Raw genomic sequence first — 14,260 nt, 5'->3', positions numbered from 1 at the left:
GCAGTCCAGCTCAGGTGTCACTGTTTCATCACATGATTACTGGACCCATTGCACTTTGTCACAAGGCTATTGGCTTCTTTGAGTCCCCAATACTATTTCCAACCTCTCTTCCCCATGACACCTGTTCGTTAGAGGAAACGGAACCACTTTTTTTTTTTTGCAAAAATATATTTCTACAGATAAATAGATAGATAGATCCTACAAGCTTACCAGTCTTCAAGCATAAATGAGTTACAGAATCATACACTTGTTATAAAACATGTGCTCATGGACCTGCGTACCCATTACAGTAATTGCATTCACACACCTGCCTGCATTCCCTTCACCATTACAACTACACTGTCCCTCTATTCCTTCCCTTAGTCTCTAGTCTTTACTCTTATGTTAGTTCACGTTGTTGTCTTCATCGTCGCTGTCACCATCCTCGTTGTCAACGTTGCTCGACCTGCTCTATTCACTTTCTCCTTCGCTGTCTCTGTCTTCTTCCTTGCCGTTGCTGCTTTCTCCCCCAAGGGAGATGTCTTTGAACAGTTTATGCCAGTGGTACCTCTGCTAGACAGTCTCTGCAACCTGTTCGCCATATTCTCCTACTGTCTTCTGGTAGTAAGGCTGAAGCTTTCTTAGTCCCATTTTAACACCGTCTTCAACTAAGAGCTTTGTGTGCCAGTATGTCAAGAGATTCTTGGTCTTCAAGAAGTGCAGGAAATGACCTGATCATAGTGCGCTGATGGGGACCCCTGTTGTTTGGTCAGGTGCCCAAACAGCACCACCTTCCTGGTCATGATCTTGACTCATGTTACCACCCAAGTAGAGCCGATTTACCATCTTCCATACATCCTTGGCATATGGACAGAAATATAGGAGGTAGTTGGTAGTTTCTGCTCTGCCTTGGCAGCTTTCTCTGGGGCAGTTGGGCTGGCTTCCTTGCCCCTCTGTGGGTCTCAAAGTCTGCATGGGAAGTGCCTGATGAGCTACTTGCCAGTTCAAGTCCCTGTGGTCTTTCCATAGGTCCTTGTGGAAGATACACTCCCACATGGCTTGGCAGACACTGCTGGGGAGCAGGTCCATGGGCAACAGGCCGTCTCTGGCTCTAACCAACTCCTGCATCTTCCTGTAGTTGGTCATGGTTGCAGGGACTTCTGTGAGCAGATCGTATTTACTCTGGTACTCGTTCAGAACCTGGTAGAACCACGGGTGCTCTGGGCCACAGTTTCCTGTCAGGCAACGTGTAAAGCCACCACTGTCTCAGCAGGTGACCTGCAAAATATCTGATGAAACAGGCTTTTTTGTCACAAAACCACATAATCCAGGAGAAATTACTTTAACCACCAACACGCCACCCAGAGGCCAAAGACTGGGCATCTTTCATCCTACAGTTAACTCTGAGGAATAGGCAACCCTGATTAGCCTCTTACTGGTACTTGCCTTATTTCCCCCTTCTCACCAGTCTGTGTGTGGTTTCTAGGTGACACTTAATAGCCTACTGGTAGAAATACTTCTATACAACCCAGATATATTTTTCAAAAGCACCTAAGTAACCTAATCAGGTATGTCCACACAGCATCCTGGTGCTGCATCACCATGAGATAAACAGTTACCTTAAATATATGCTACCTAACTGATCCTGCTCACATACATCAAGCTTGGAAATGGGGCAGTGAAACCATCCAAAGCACCTAGGTCATCTTCTCTAATTGCAAGACAGGAAGCATTCAATTAACTGCTGCTAAGGCTATCTTCCTGGCTGGCTGGAATGTCTCTCCGAAACAAATCCATGAAGCCATCTCTCCTTCCAACTCCATCCCCAAGTCCCATTTCTGACATGGAACAGTAATAACAATACTTTGTCCTTCTATGCCTTCAAGAATTGTCAACATCCTGCAACCTCTCCACACCCATTACCCTCACACAGAAAAGCTGCTCTGTAAAGAAAAGGGGGCTTCCCTAAGAAATGTCTTATATTTTTTCAAATATGCTTTTGGGGAGCACGTATGAATGTGTTCATAAAAGGCTCAGTACACAATAACCAGCAATATTGGGTGCTAATATTTATTGCAAGGTAACGTGCCTGTTTCTATGAATGTTTTGTACAATGCAACTAACCTCAACTTGCACCTAAAGCATATTTATAGATTCATAAATGTTAAGGTTCAGAAGGGACCTCAGTGGGTCATCAAGTCTGAGCCCCTGCCCTGGTCAGGAAAGAGTGCTGGGGTCAAACAACCCCAGCAAGATGCTTGTCCAGTTTCCTCTTGAAGACCCTCAGGGTAGGGGAGAGCACCAACTCCCTTGGAAGCCCATTCCAGGTTCTGGCAACCCTTACTGTGAAGACATTCTTTCTAATGTCCAACCTAAATCTGCTCTCTGTCAATTTGTGGCCATTCATCCTAGTTATGCCAGGCGGTGCCCTAGTAAATAGAGCATCTTCTATTCCCTGCTGCCCTCCCCGATGAATTTATAGGCAGCCACAAGGTCACCTCTCAGCCTTCTCTTGTGAAGGCTGAAGAGATCTAGGTCCCTCAGTCTCTCCTTGTAGGGCCTTGCCTGCAGGCCTCTGGCCATACAAGTGGACCTCCTCTGAACCCTCTTGCGATTATCCGTATCCCTTTTGCAGTGCGGCACCCAAAACTGGACACAGTACTCCAACTGCGACCTGACCAGTGCCGCCTAGAGGAGAAGCATCACCTCCCTGGACCTGTTCGTCATGCATCTGCTAATGCATGATAAAGTGCGGTTAGCCTTGTTGACCACTTTGTCACATTGACGACTCATGTTCATCTTGGAGTTAACTATGACTCCAAGATCCCTTTCCGCTGCTGTGCTGCTGAGAAGGTTGTCCCCCAGCCTGTAAGTGTGTTGACGGTTCTTTTTGCCCAGGTGCAGCACTTTGCACTTGTCTTTGTTGAACTACATCCTATTTCATTCTGCCCATTTTTCCAACCTGTCCAGATCCACCTGGACCCATTCCCTACCCTCTGTGTGTTAACTTTGCCTCATAATTTGGTATCATCTGCAAACTTGGACGGGGTGCTCTCCATGCCCTTGTCCAAGTCACTGATGAAGACATTGAATAGCACCGGTCCAAGGACCAAGCCTTGCAAGATTCCACTGCGCACATCTTTCCAGGTCAATATTGACCCATCCACCACCACTCCCTGGGCGCAACCTCTAAGCCAATTTGCCACCCACCTGACCATGTAATCATCTACATCACAGCCTGTCAGTTTATTTACAAGAACAGAATGAGATACTGTATCGCAGGCCTTCTTAAAGTCTAGGTAGATAACATCTACCTCGACTTCTGCGTCTAAGCATTTTGTGACCAGGTCATAAAAAGAAACAAGGTTAGTCAGGCAGGATCTACCTGGAATGAACCCATGCTGATTTCCTTTTAGCATTATTTCCCCTGCTGGGCTCCCACAAATGTGATCCTTAATGATTTTTTCCAGAGTTTTCCCAAGGATAGAGGTGAGACTAACTGGCCTATAGTTTCCCAGTTCCTGCCTCCTCCACTTCTTGAATATAGGGACCACACTGGCCCTTTTCCAGTCCTCTGGGACCTGACCAGAGCACTATAAGTGCTCGAACAGCCATGCCAATGGGGTAACCTGCCATATGATCATGTGAACCTACAAGGTAGGGAAATAGTTGCTCCAGTATCATATGTGGTAATAAAGTAAATGAGCAGAGGGAATTGGACACCTGCCACCCATTCTGGCCTATTTTCATTCACTTGCTTTCAAAAGCAGGTGTGCAAGAAGTCTTAGAAGTTTCTTCACATAAGCAATAGTTTCTTCAGACCCATTTGGCTTCAATGAGTTTGAACTGAAGCTTCTTTTGCTTCATCCATCAAAATATGATAAAAGAATATTTATAATCTCTTGCATCTGCTTCTAGTTGGGTGACTCATGTATTTATTCAGAACTTGTTGGAGTTTCCAGATTAGATTTTAGATTATTGAATGAAAAAAGCAATTTGCAGGCATGGTCAATTGTGGAGTTTGTCAAAAATCAGTATTTCTACTTCATAGAAATTCTGATATTTTCAAATTTGATGTTTTTTCCACCAACATTTTCAATAACTGTCTTAATAATCCCAAAGCCACAGCATTTCCCTTCATCTGTTTGACATTAAACTGTACTCCATGAGATGCTGTGATTCTTTAGCAGTCATGAAAATTTCTTACCACCTCCAACCAATAACCAAGAGCCTGAATTACACAGTGAATTCAACGTGGCATGGTTTTGAGATGTTTTCTTTTTGATAAGAGGTTTTTAGCTATCTAATTTCATCTCAAGTATATAATCATAATATACATCTGATCTAAAATAACAATGTCCTAATGAAGTTTATTTCCAAAGTGCATACCAAAAAAAGGCAGTCTCACTGGATAGCATGTTTTAGCTTCATTGCTGGGAGAAAAGTGGTCCAAGATATCAAAGGGGAAAGGAGGACTTTTTAGGAGCAGATTTTAAGGTTCTCTCACTTCTGAGCATGTTCCCTTAGCTCAATTCTGACTTGACAGGACCACTTATTACTAAACCCAGTAGTATTATAGGACTGGAACACTGTTATGCCCAATGTCATCATTATGTGCATTATTCTTTGCACTCTAAAAGTATCCAACTACATGACTAGTTCTGCTGTTTCTAGGGCCTTAAGTGGCCATGAGGCAGGGAGGAAACACTCAGGAATTGTTAACAATGTATTCAACCTCAAGGCAGCCATGCACTTAATTGGACAGAGGAGGAACCTGAGACAGGCATTGGTTAAGCTCCCTGCTGCAAGATAACACAGTGCATCAGTGGCTATGTGAGCAATAAAACCCAGATCTCTTGACTCACATTGATGATTTGATTATATGCTTGCTTTGTATAGTGAAGTCTGGGCCTCAGACACGTACTTGCCAGAAGAGGTTCCCAGGGCAAGCAGTCATACAGCGACAACAAAGACATTCCCAATGTCAAGCAAATGATTTGTGTCTCTTAAAGAACAAGAGTTCAGATACTTATTCCTCTACAGGTGCAGCTGAAAAGAAAAGAAATAGTCTCATGAGGAAGCAGGATGGTTTCCTATTTACCTTTTTTTTTTTAATAGATGAATGACAGGAGACCAAATTCTGGGTCTAGTTTCATGCCCAGATGCCTGTAGTTCTAATGGGGACCATGCATATGCAGGTGGGCATATGGAAGTTGGCCTTCTGCCCAGAAACTAGGGTCTGTAATGTTCAAGCATCCTGTGGAAATGACTAAGAAGAGCCAGAAACTTGTGTAGGTAACAGCATTAGCAGAACAAAGAGCGAACACAGTGTTTGTACTTCTCCAGCACACTTCATCAGTGATTTCAAAGTATTTGATTCAAGACTCAAAAGCCCCTGGGCAGTGGAATTTTTCATTACAGTTACTATAAATCAGAGAACTGGCATTTGGAGAAATTAAACGGCCTGTCAAGGGTTACATAGCTACTTAGTGGACGAGATGGCTATACAGCAGTTCACATTCATCTCTGTGACCCAGCCAGCCCAACTCTGTCTATTCTGTGAAGTTTGAAGCCAGTCAATTATGAAAAGAGGCCTTTAAAAAAATGCTGATTTGAGGTCTGAGGATAGAACTTGGCTCGCAGAAATGAGTCAGGTATAGTGGCGGGGTATGCACAAACCATCTCTGCCACAGCACGCTCCTGTTGCCAGTGCCTTGTCCTCTCCACTCTCTTCCCTGTTTCTGAACTGGAGTTGTAAGGGCCATGCCAGGATTCTGTGCACAAACAGCATCTGAAGTCACAGTCCCTGGCTTGTCTTCAGCCAGGCCTTGCTCACCGTACCTAAGGAGAAAGAAAACCTGTGAGGAGACATGATACTGTACGAACTCCACCTCTTTGCTGCTCTGAAGCCCATGACCTGATGGTATTTACTCAAATATAAGACAAGGTTTCCCCCCGCCCCCAAGCAGCATGGGGGAAAACCTCCTCATCTTACATTCACATAAAAGGACACTTCATTAAATACTGTGTTTATCACAAAACTGCTGCCAAAAGCAACATGGGCTCAGTAATGGAAAAGCAACGATGAAGCTGAAAAAATGCAGCCAACACTGAGCATAACTATAAACTATATGACCCATATTGGGCAAACATGGATTTCGGGATTATCCCAAACTCCGGAGTGATAGGTCTGGGAGGGAGGATACTTGCCTTGTGGTAGAGCCACACAGACTTGAAAAATAAAGCTCTGTTCAGTTGAATTTTGGTATTTGATGACTAGGACTTTGCCCTATTGAATTTGGTACTGATAGGAACCTTTTTTTTTTCCTTTTATTTATTTTTTTTTGGCCCTTAAAAAAAAAATGGGCAGGTGTTCCCTGCACAGGGAACTAGCATCAGGCCTGGAGGTACTGCAATACCAGGTCAGCACTAGGAGGGCCAGAGCCAGCCCTGACACCCTCCCCTTGGTGCCAGAAATGCTACATTTGATTTTAACCAAAATGCCGGGATGCTGATGGGAACCTACTACGTTTTTTAAATTTTGTTTCCAAAGCTAAATCAATTCCAGATTAAGTTCCAAATTTCCTCTGTGGCACTAACACTAGTAAGTATCCTACCTCCCAGACTCTTCAGCATGGGGTTTCAGATACCCCCAGATCCATGGCAGTCATCCTACACGAATGCCCCAAGCCTGGAGGACTTGGAGTCCAGATGTCCCGTAGTTTCACATGCCCTTACACAAAAGGCCAAAGGAGCAAGCTAGAGGGAAATGCCAAGAGCAGTCTCCCATCATCATAAATTGTGTAGCCAAGATCCTTACACTGGGAGGCTCTTGCAAGGGTCAGCCTGCCTACAGTACAAGGGACAGGCCTTTAACCTCTAACTACACCAAGTCATACAGGGCCAAGAAGAAAGGTATGCCCCCTGTCAAGTAAGTAAAGCCACCTGGGCCAAAACCACCTCATGGTATCTCCCCTGCAAGGATAGGTTAGTACAGTCTATCTGAATAAGATATATAGTTGTGTCCACTACGCACAGTCCTCCTCAACACCAACCCTTTTTCAAGTCAAGGTGAGCCACTGCACTGAATACATTTCAACTTGATGATGCACTGTCAGGGTGTTCAAGGACAGATTTTAATGGGTTCAGCACTGGGCTCACTATTCACAAGGCATGCAGGAAGGTCAATAGCTGGCTGGGGCCTATTAAAAGCACCAAGCTGCAGTGGAAGTACTGATGCAGTTTACTGAGACAATACTTAAAATGCTTTGGTGCTCTGGTAGAGGGGCCGTATAAACAGACCAATTGAGGTTAGGAGAAGCGGAAGTGCTGTTTTCCTGACCAGATGCGCAATCAATCTAATGATCCCCTAGCCCCAAAGATCCTCTGTGCTTTTTAAAAGAGTACTAGCATCCTTACCAAATTCCTCTTTGAATAATTATATTCAGCTGCCTATATTGCCCTTTAGTTCACTGAAGACGACACCATTCTTGAAACAATAATACCCTGAATTCCCCCATAGCTGGGGGTGGCCACATTGCAAAGAGAGTTAAAGAAACGCCCAGAAACTGTTCATGGGTGTTTGCAGAAAGTAGTGGATGAAGGCTTCTAACATGCAGCACATTCAGTAAGACACTGTTTTGTAAAATAAACTCTTTTAAAACATTTAATTTCAGATGTTTGGCAGAGAAGACACGGATAAGAACCAAGGGATACCAGGTTCTTGTTCACAGGATGCTCAGGCAGTGGTGCAATTTTTTTAGCCCAGCTACCATGTAGCTACAGGATAAAGGAGCATCTGTTACATTTGTGCATCCTTCCCTCAGAGCACAGAACACAGTTCTTTTGGGAGCAGAATATCACACATTCCCTTGAGCCCAATCTGGATTTAAGGGATAGGAACTGTACACAATACACATTTCTTTAATAAAACCAAATACTGAATTGTCAAACTTACAACTTGATTTCATTTGTTTGAAAATACTGCATTGGAGATGTCACTTCCAATCTATCATTTACAGTAGCATTTCAGCAAGATCTCAGAGTATCTAGAGGGACTGCTGCTTCCTGAGTTTTTATCAAAGAACTGCACAAGCAGATGGTGTAAAACAGGAAACGGTTTTTCTAAGCTTCACTTTTCTTTTTCTGTTTCTTACAAAAACTTCCATTTGTTCTACCCTAGTATAAAGAAAGTGAATTCAGTCAGATAAACTAAGGACTGCACTCAGCCCCCTTTTGCCTGACCCCTACAGGACTTTAAGTGGGGAGCTTCACAGGTACTCTTGTGAGCTCCCTGCCACCCTTTTTACCCACAACCTGGTCCGCTGGTTTCAACTTTAATGCAACATAAATACAAGTAACAACTCATAACAAAAACTCCCCCGACTCTGGCTTGATGTCTTCCTGCAAGCCCTGCTTCCCTTTGGGCTCTCACATCTCAACTCTCAAGGGTAGCTACAGTGCAGCCCTTTCCCCCCAGTTGATCTACCCTGCTTCTAGTGCTGGGCTTATGTCAGTGGTCATCGATCCACTGGTAGATCACAGAGCCTCCTGCGGCAGATCTCGGAGCTGCTTGGAGTCGATCCAAGTGCCCGTGTGCATGTACGCACGCATCCCAGCCCAGCAGGTCAGTCCATGGGGGAGGGAAGAGACAGGGTCTAAATCAAGGAGCCCGCGATGAAGGACAGTCCTGCAGAGGCAGGAGCAGGGGTAAGTTGAGTGGGGCCCCAGCCAGGTGGGACTTACCTGCTGGGGAGGTGCGCACCCAAATCATTTTTTCTCCCTCTGCCTCGATCTGCTCCTCCTTCCCTTCTCTCCCGGGGGCAGGGGCAGGGCAGCAGGGCATGGTAGATCTTGGGTTGCTTTTAAATGCCAGAGGTGATCTCCTACTTAAAAAGGTTGGAGGCCACTAGGGCTGTGCAAAGCTTTGGATCATGATTTGGATTTGGAGGCGATTCGGAGACCGAATCTACAAATCCAAATCGAATCACAGGAAGCTTTAGGCTTTCTGAATTGATTCGGAGCTTCCAAATCAATTCAGAAAAGATTTGGAGATTCGGCCATAGGGTATAATAGGGAATCAATTAAATATCTATAATTTTGTTGTCTTTTGGCCAATTCAGATGAAACTTGCAAGGAAGGTAGCCTCTTCTAAGAGCACAATGCATGCCAAGTTTCAAGGAGATAGGAGCAGGGGCTTGGGGGAAACTGCGCCCCAAAGTCTTGAAAGCAAAACTCCCATCACATGTGTGTGTTAAGCCACAGTGGGGTCAAAACTGCAGGGGTGGTGGCCCCTGGTGAGGCCACAAAGCCTGCCAAGTTTCAATGTGATAGGTGCAGGGGTTTGGGGGAACTGCACCTTAAGCTGCTGACAGGCAAAACTTGTGACATAGATGATCCTGTGTGTGTTAAGCCACAGCGGGGTGAAAACTACAGGGATGGTAGCCCCTGCAGAGACCACAAAACCTGCAAAGTTTCAAGGAGATAGGTGCAGGGGTTTGGGGGAACTGCACCCCAAGCTGCAGACAAACAAAACTCGTGACATGGGTGACACTGTGTGTTAAGGCGCACTAGCCCCTGCTGCAGCCACAAAGCCTGCCAGCTGTCAAGGAAATAGGTGAAGAGTTCTGGGTTCTGGTGACCTGCGTCTCTAGCTGCTGACAGGCCAAACTCATGTCATGGGTGCTTGTGCAACTGACTGTGTCTGTCTTGGAGGGGTGGAGGTGTTAAAGCTACTGCAGGCCTGGCTGCTAAGCTACTGTGTTACCAATTAATCATGATTCACTTAGGGACCAGCTCAATACACAATAGCTAGCAGTAATGAGTTAACAAGCAAGGATTAACACCTACAAAACCACAGACTAAAGAGAGGAAAGAATCAATACAATCAACTGCCCCAAGACAGAGACAGGCAGTTGCACAAGCACCCATGTCAGGAGTTTTGTCTGTCAGCAGCTAGGAGTGCAGGGCCCCAGAACTCCCCTGCACTGATCTCCTTAACAGCTTGTAAGCTTTGTGGCTGCAGCAGGGCTTACTTAGCAGCCAGGCCTGCAGTAGTTTCCCCCCCTGCCCCAAGACAGACACAGTTGCCCAAGCACCCATGACATGAGTTTTGCCCGTCCGCAACTAGAGGTGCAGGGCCCCAAAACCCAGAACCCCTGCACCTATCTCCTTGACAGCTGGCAGGCTTCATGGCCTTAGCAGGGGGTAGCAGGCCTGCAGCTTTCACCACGCTGCGCCTTAACACACACAGGATCATCTGTCACGAGTTTTGCCTGTCAGCAGCTTGAGGTGCAGTTTCCCCCAAACCCCTGTACCTATCTCCTTGAAACAACTACCATCCCTGAAGTTTTGACCCCGCTGTGGTGTAACACATACACGTGACATGAGTTTTTCTTTCAAGAATTTGGGGTGCAGTTTCCCCTGAACCCCTGCACCCATCTCTTTGAAACTCGGTAGGCTTCATGCTCTCAGCAGAGCGTATCATCCCTGCAAGTTTCATCCAAATTGGACAGAAAACAGTAAAGTTATAGATATTTCATTGATTCCCCATTATAACCTATGGCCGAGTCTCCGAATCAGCTCCGAAGCTTCGGAGCCAATTTGGCCGAATCAAAGCAGGAAACCTATTTGGAGCTCCGAATCGAACTGCTGGCATCCGAATCGGCTGAATCTGAACCCAAATCGAATAGTTCCCTATTTGCACAGGCCTAGACACCACTGGCTTATGTGCTCTGCAGCATTGTCCTTTCCAGCCAACTGACTTCCCAATTAGGCACAGGGTTTTCCTCTTGGCTTAATGGTCAGCCTGCCCCTCCCTGCTGCAGCTCCACCCAGCCGCTCCCAGCTTTTGCCCTCAGGCTGTCTGGCATCTGCCCCAGTGTAGTGAAGAAGGGAGACCTGTCCCATGCACTGAAGACAGGCCCCACTATGAGAGTCTACTATAGCCTCCCAATGGGAGGATCTCAGCTACATGCTTATTTTATGGAAATGGAGGATTTCTCCCCACAGGCTTGAGGCCTGAATGCAGGATGCCTGCCATGGGTTTGGGAGTATCTGAAACCCCAGGCTGGAGAGTCTAGGAGGGAAGATACTTGCCAATGGTAACACCACATAGACCTGAATGACTGGGCTCTGCTCAGTGGATGAAATTCAGAACTAATTTGACTGATTTGGCCTAATACATGAAATTTTAAAAATTTAAAAGAAATAATAATAATTAAAAATCCCAGCTAGTTTCTTGTAATGCAGTCAGCTGCTGCTCAGCTGCCTGCTGCAATTTTTTCCTTAAAGTAACAGGAGCCTCCAGCTCCCTGTTACACTTCTGTCATGGTCTGCTTAGCCTTGGTATAGTAGTGTGTCATTGGCTTGCCAGTCTCATGGGCAGTATGATAACCAGTGGTCCTGGTTTTCTCTGTTTAAAAATCACAAGTTCTCTGATTAAAAAACCCAAAATCCATCACTCCCACCCCGCCCCAGCCCTGGCGGAAGGGGCCCGCAGCTGCCACAGCTACAGAGCCAGGGACCCAGGTCTGCAGACCCTGCTCCCTGCAGCAGCGCCAGAGCCCAGGCTGCCACCTGTCCACCGGAGGCAGCAGCTGCTGCAGCAGAGCAGAGCCCAGTTTTCCCTCTCCCATGGGTGGCACAGCTGTGGGCTCAGAGGGACCAGCTCCCCACTGGTGCATGCACTCCTGGGGGGGCATGTGCCTCCTGGATGCAGGCTGCCTACTGCAGGCTTAGGGCTCCCTGCCCTGCTCCCCTCTCCCAGGATCTCCACAGTCCAGTGGGTGGGACCCAGCATGACAGGGTAGAACTGGGTAAAGAAGCTTGATGCTGCCGCTGCAAGCCCCACATTGCCATGGCGAGGTGCCCTCTGTGCCACCACTTCCACTGCTGCCGGGTAGATAAGGGATGTTTCGCCATGGCGGTGCGGAGCTCGCAGCAGTGGCACCAAGCTTCCCCACCCAGACCTGCTCTGCCCTGCTGCACCAGGTCGCATCTGCTGGGCTGTGGAGGCAGCCCACCCCTGCCCCCACCCTGTGCACAAATATGGGGGGCATGTACCCCCACCATGGCCCCTCTGGGATCGTGCACAGCAGCAGGGAGTCAGCCTCCCCACCCTCTGGACGAGCTACCCGTGGCTCCATCCCACTCCCTACCCGGGCTCTGTGAATGTGCATGCTAGCCCTGGGCCGGGCAGCAGCACCAACCCTGCCCGACTTCCTCCCTCACTATGGGGGTCCTCATTCCCCTCTCCCGAAAACTTACCTGGTGGAGCAGCTCTCCAGGCTGCCTGGTGGCCATGTGCATATGTGCATGCACATGGTGCCCTCTGCCTGACCACCCTCCTCCTGCTCCCCCCAGCCCCTTGCAACTCTGCCAACCTGCAAGGGGAAACCCACCATTTCCCGCATTTTTCTCCTTTAAAGGAGGAAGTCTGGGTTTTTCTCCTGGAAATGAGAAAATCTGTGTTTTACCATGATGAATGTACCTTATGATAACATGGCTGAGGCACCCAGAAGACCAGGAAGCAAAGGGACCTGGTCAAACCCATGCAGCCAGTCTATAACAAGCAAAAGTTTGGATTCACAATCTCCCCCACTCAACATAAATCAGGATCCTCAGGCTTTGTGGTGTTTTGAGCAATACAAAAGAAAGGAGGGAGCAGGCAGCTAAAATACACCAGAGCAAAAATACTAGGAAAACCCTGTTAGTGAAATGGCTGTTTATTCTAATTGTGTTAACTTTTCTCCCTCTATTTCCCCAACTAGGATTATAATTACTGGGGGACCAAGATGGCTGTGTGATAGCACATGCTGTGCCTTCAAGAATGAAGCTTCCACCCAGAGTCTGGGCAGGGAGCTGCAAGTGTCTTAGCGCTACTCAAAAGCACGTAGAAAAGCACACAGAAAAGAGCAGATCTCTTGCAAACACCATAAGCAAAAGAACAAGACAAGAGAAACTGCTACACCATGCCAGGGGTTGGCAACATTTTTGAGTAGGGTACCAAAAACCTGCAACCTTGATTTGTAAGATGCTGCTGGTGTGCCAGGGAAGACAGCGGGGGAGCTGCAAGGGGCCCACTCCTTGTTGTGGCAGCATAGCCATGACCCCTTCCCTGCCATCTGCCCTGAGGTGCATGTGTACCCACTGCCAGCAATGAGCTGGATCAGGGCTCCGCGGACCCCATTGCAGCTGCTTGCAGCCTCCCAGCTGCCTGCCATAGCTGGCCTGGGCTCTGGGCAGGCCCCTTCTGCATATCACTGGACCCTGGGCTTCTTGCAGGAGGTGGCAGGTAAGGCTGCAAGCAGCTGCACCAGGGTCTGCAGAGCCCTGGCCCAGCTCATTGTCAGTGGCAGATGCACGCATGCTTCCAGGCAGAAGGGGGCCGGGACTGCACTGCCGCAACAAAGATTGGGCCACTCACAGCTCCCCCACCATCTGCCCCGAAGGACACATGCCAAGCAAAATACCTTTGCGTGCCACACTCTGGCACACATGCCAGGGGTTGCCTGCTCCTGTGCTACACAAATATACATTTGCTGCTCAGCACCCATTTACAGGTGGTGATCATTAGTGTCTGACTCAGAGTAAGGGAGATGCTGCCACTGATCATCGTCTCCAGGTAAATGGGCTACAGAGATGAAAAATACTCTATGAAGATAAAAAAAATTAACAGCCTGAGGACTTGCGGGAGATGAGATAAAACAAAACCTGAACTGAGTTCACAAGAGGGGTATTTGCTCAGCTTGCCTGCTCTCTGGCTGAACGCAAAGCCTCCTTCCCCAGATCCCACAGGGAACTGACAGGATCAGGTGGAGAAATCTAAGTTAAACTAACTTTTACCCCTTTGATAAAAATAAAACAAACCCTCACTGTGCTTTGGAATTGCAAAGCTTAAACACATTAGACAAAAGCAGAAGAGCAGCCAGGGGTCTACTGGGATCTTCTGTGCCCCAAAGCATCAGACGTCCCTCCAAAACTCTTCCCTAGATGAAGCTCTCCAAGTTTTTGAAGACATTTGTGTGTCTGCACATGGGCAGCAAACATTCAGCCACCAAAATGAACGTGTTCCTTTCAAAACAGGATATTGTGCAGACTGGGAGGGTACCGCTACGCTTACATTTAAAAGGGTACCGTCACCTTGAAACAGAATCTATTTCTCAAAGCATTTTGTGCATGCTCCCAGGTATAACCCCTGTCTGCAACATCCCACAATACGTATCCCTTTTCTTTTCAACACACTCCTTTCCCCATCACTGTGTAACAGAGCTGCACAAGA

The sequence above is a fragment of the Alligator sinensis genome, unplaced genomic scaffold, assembly GCF_000455745.1.
Source record: "Alligator sinensis unplaced genomic scaffold, ASM45574v1 scaffold366_1, whole genome shotgun sequence".
NCBI classification, from domain to species: domain Eukaryota; kingdom Metazoa; phylum Chordata; order Crocodylia; family Alligatoridae; genus Alligator; species Alligator sinensis.
The sequence above is the reverse complement of the archived record's forward strand: the minus strand, read 5'-3'. Positions refer to the sequence as shown.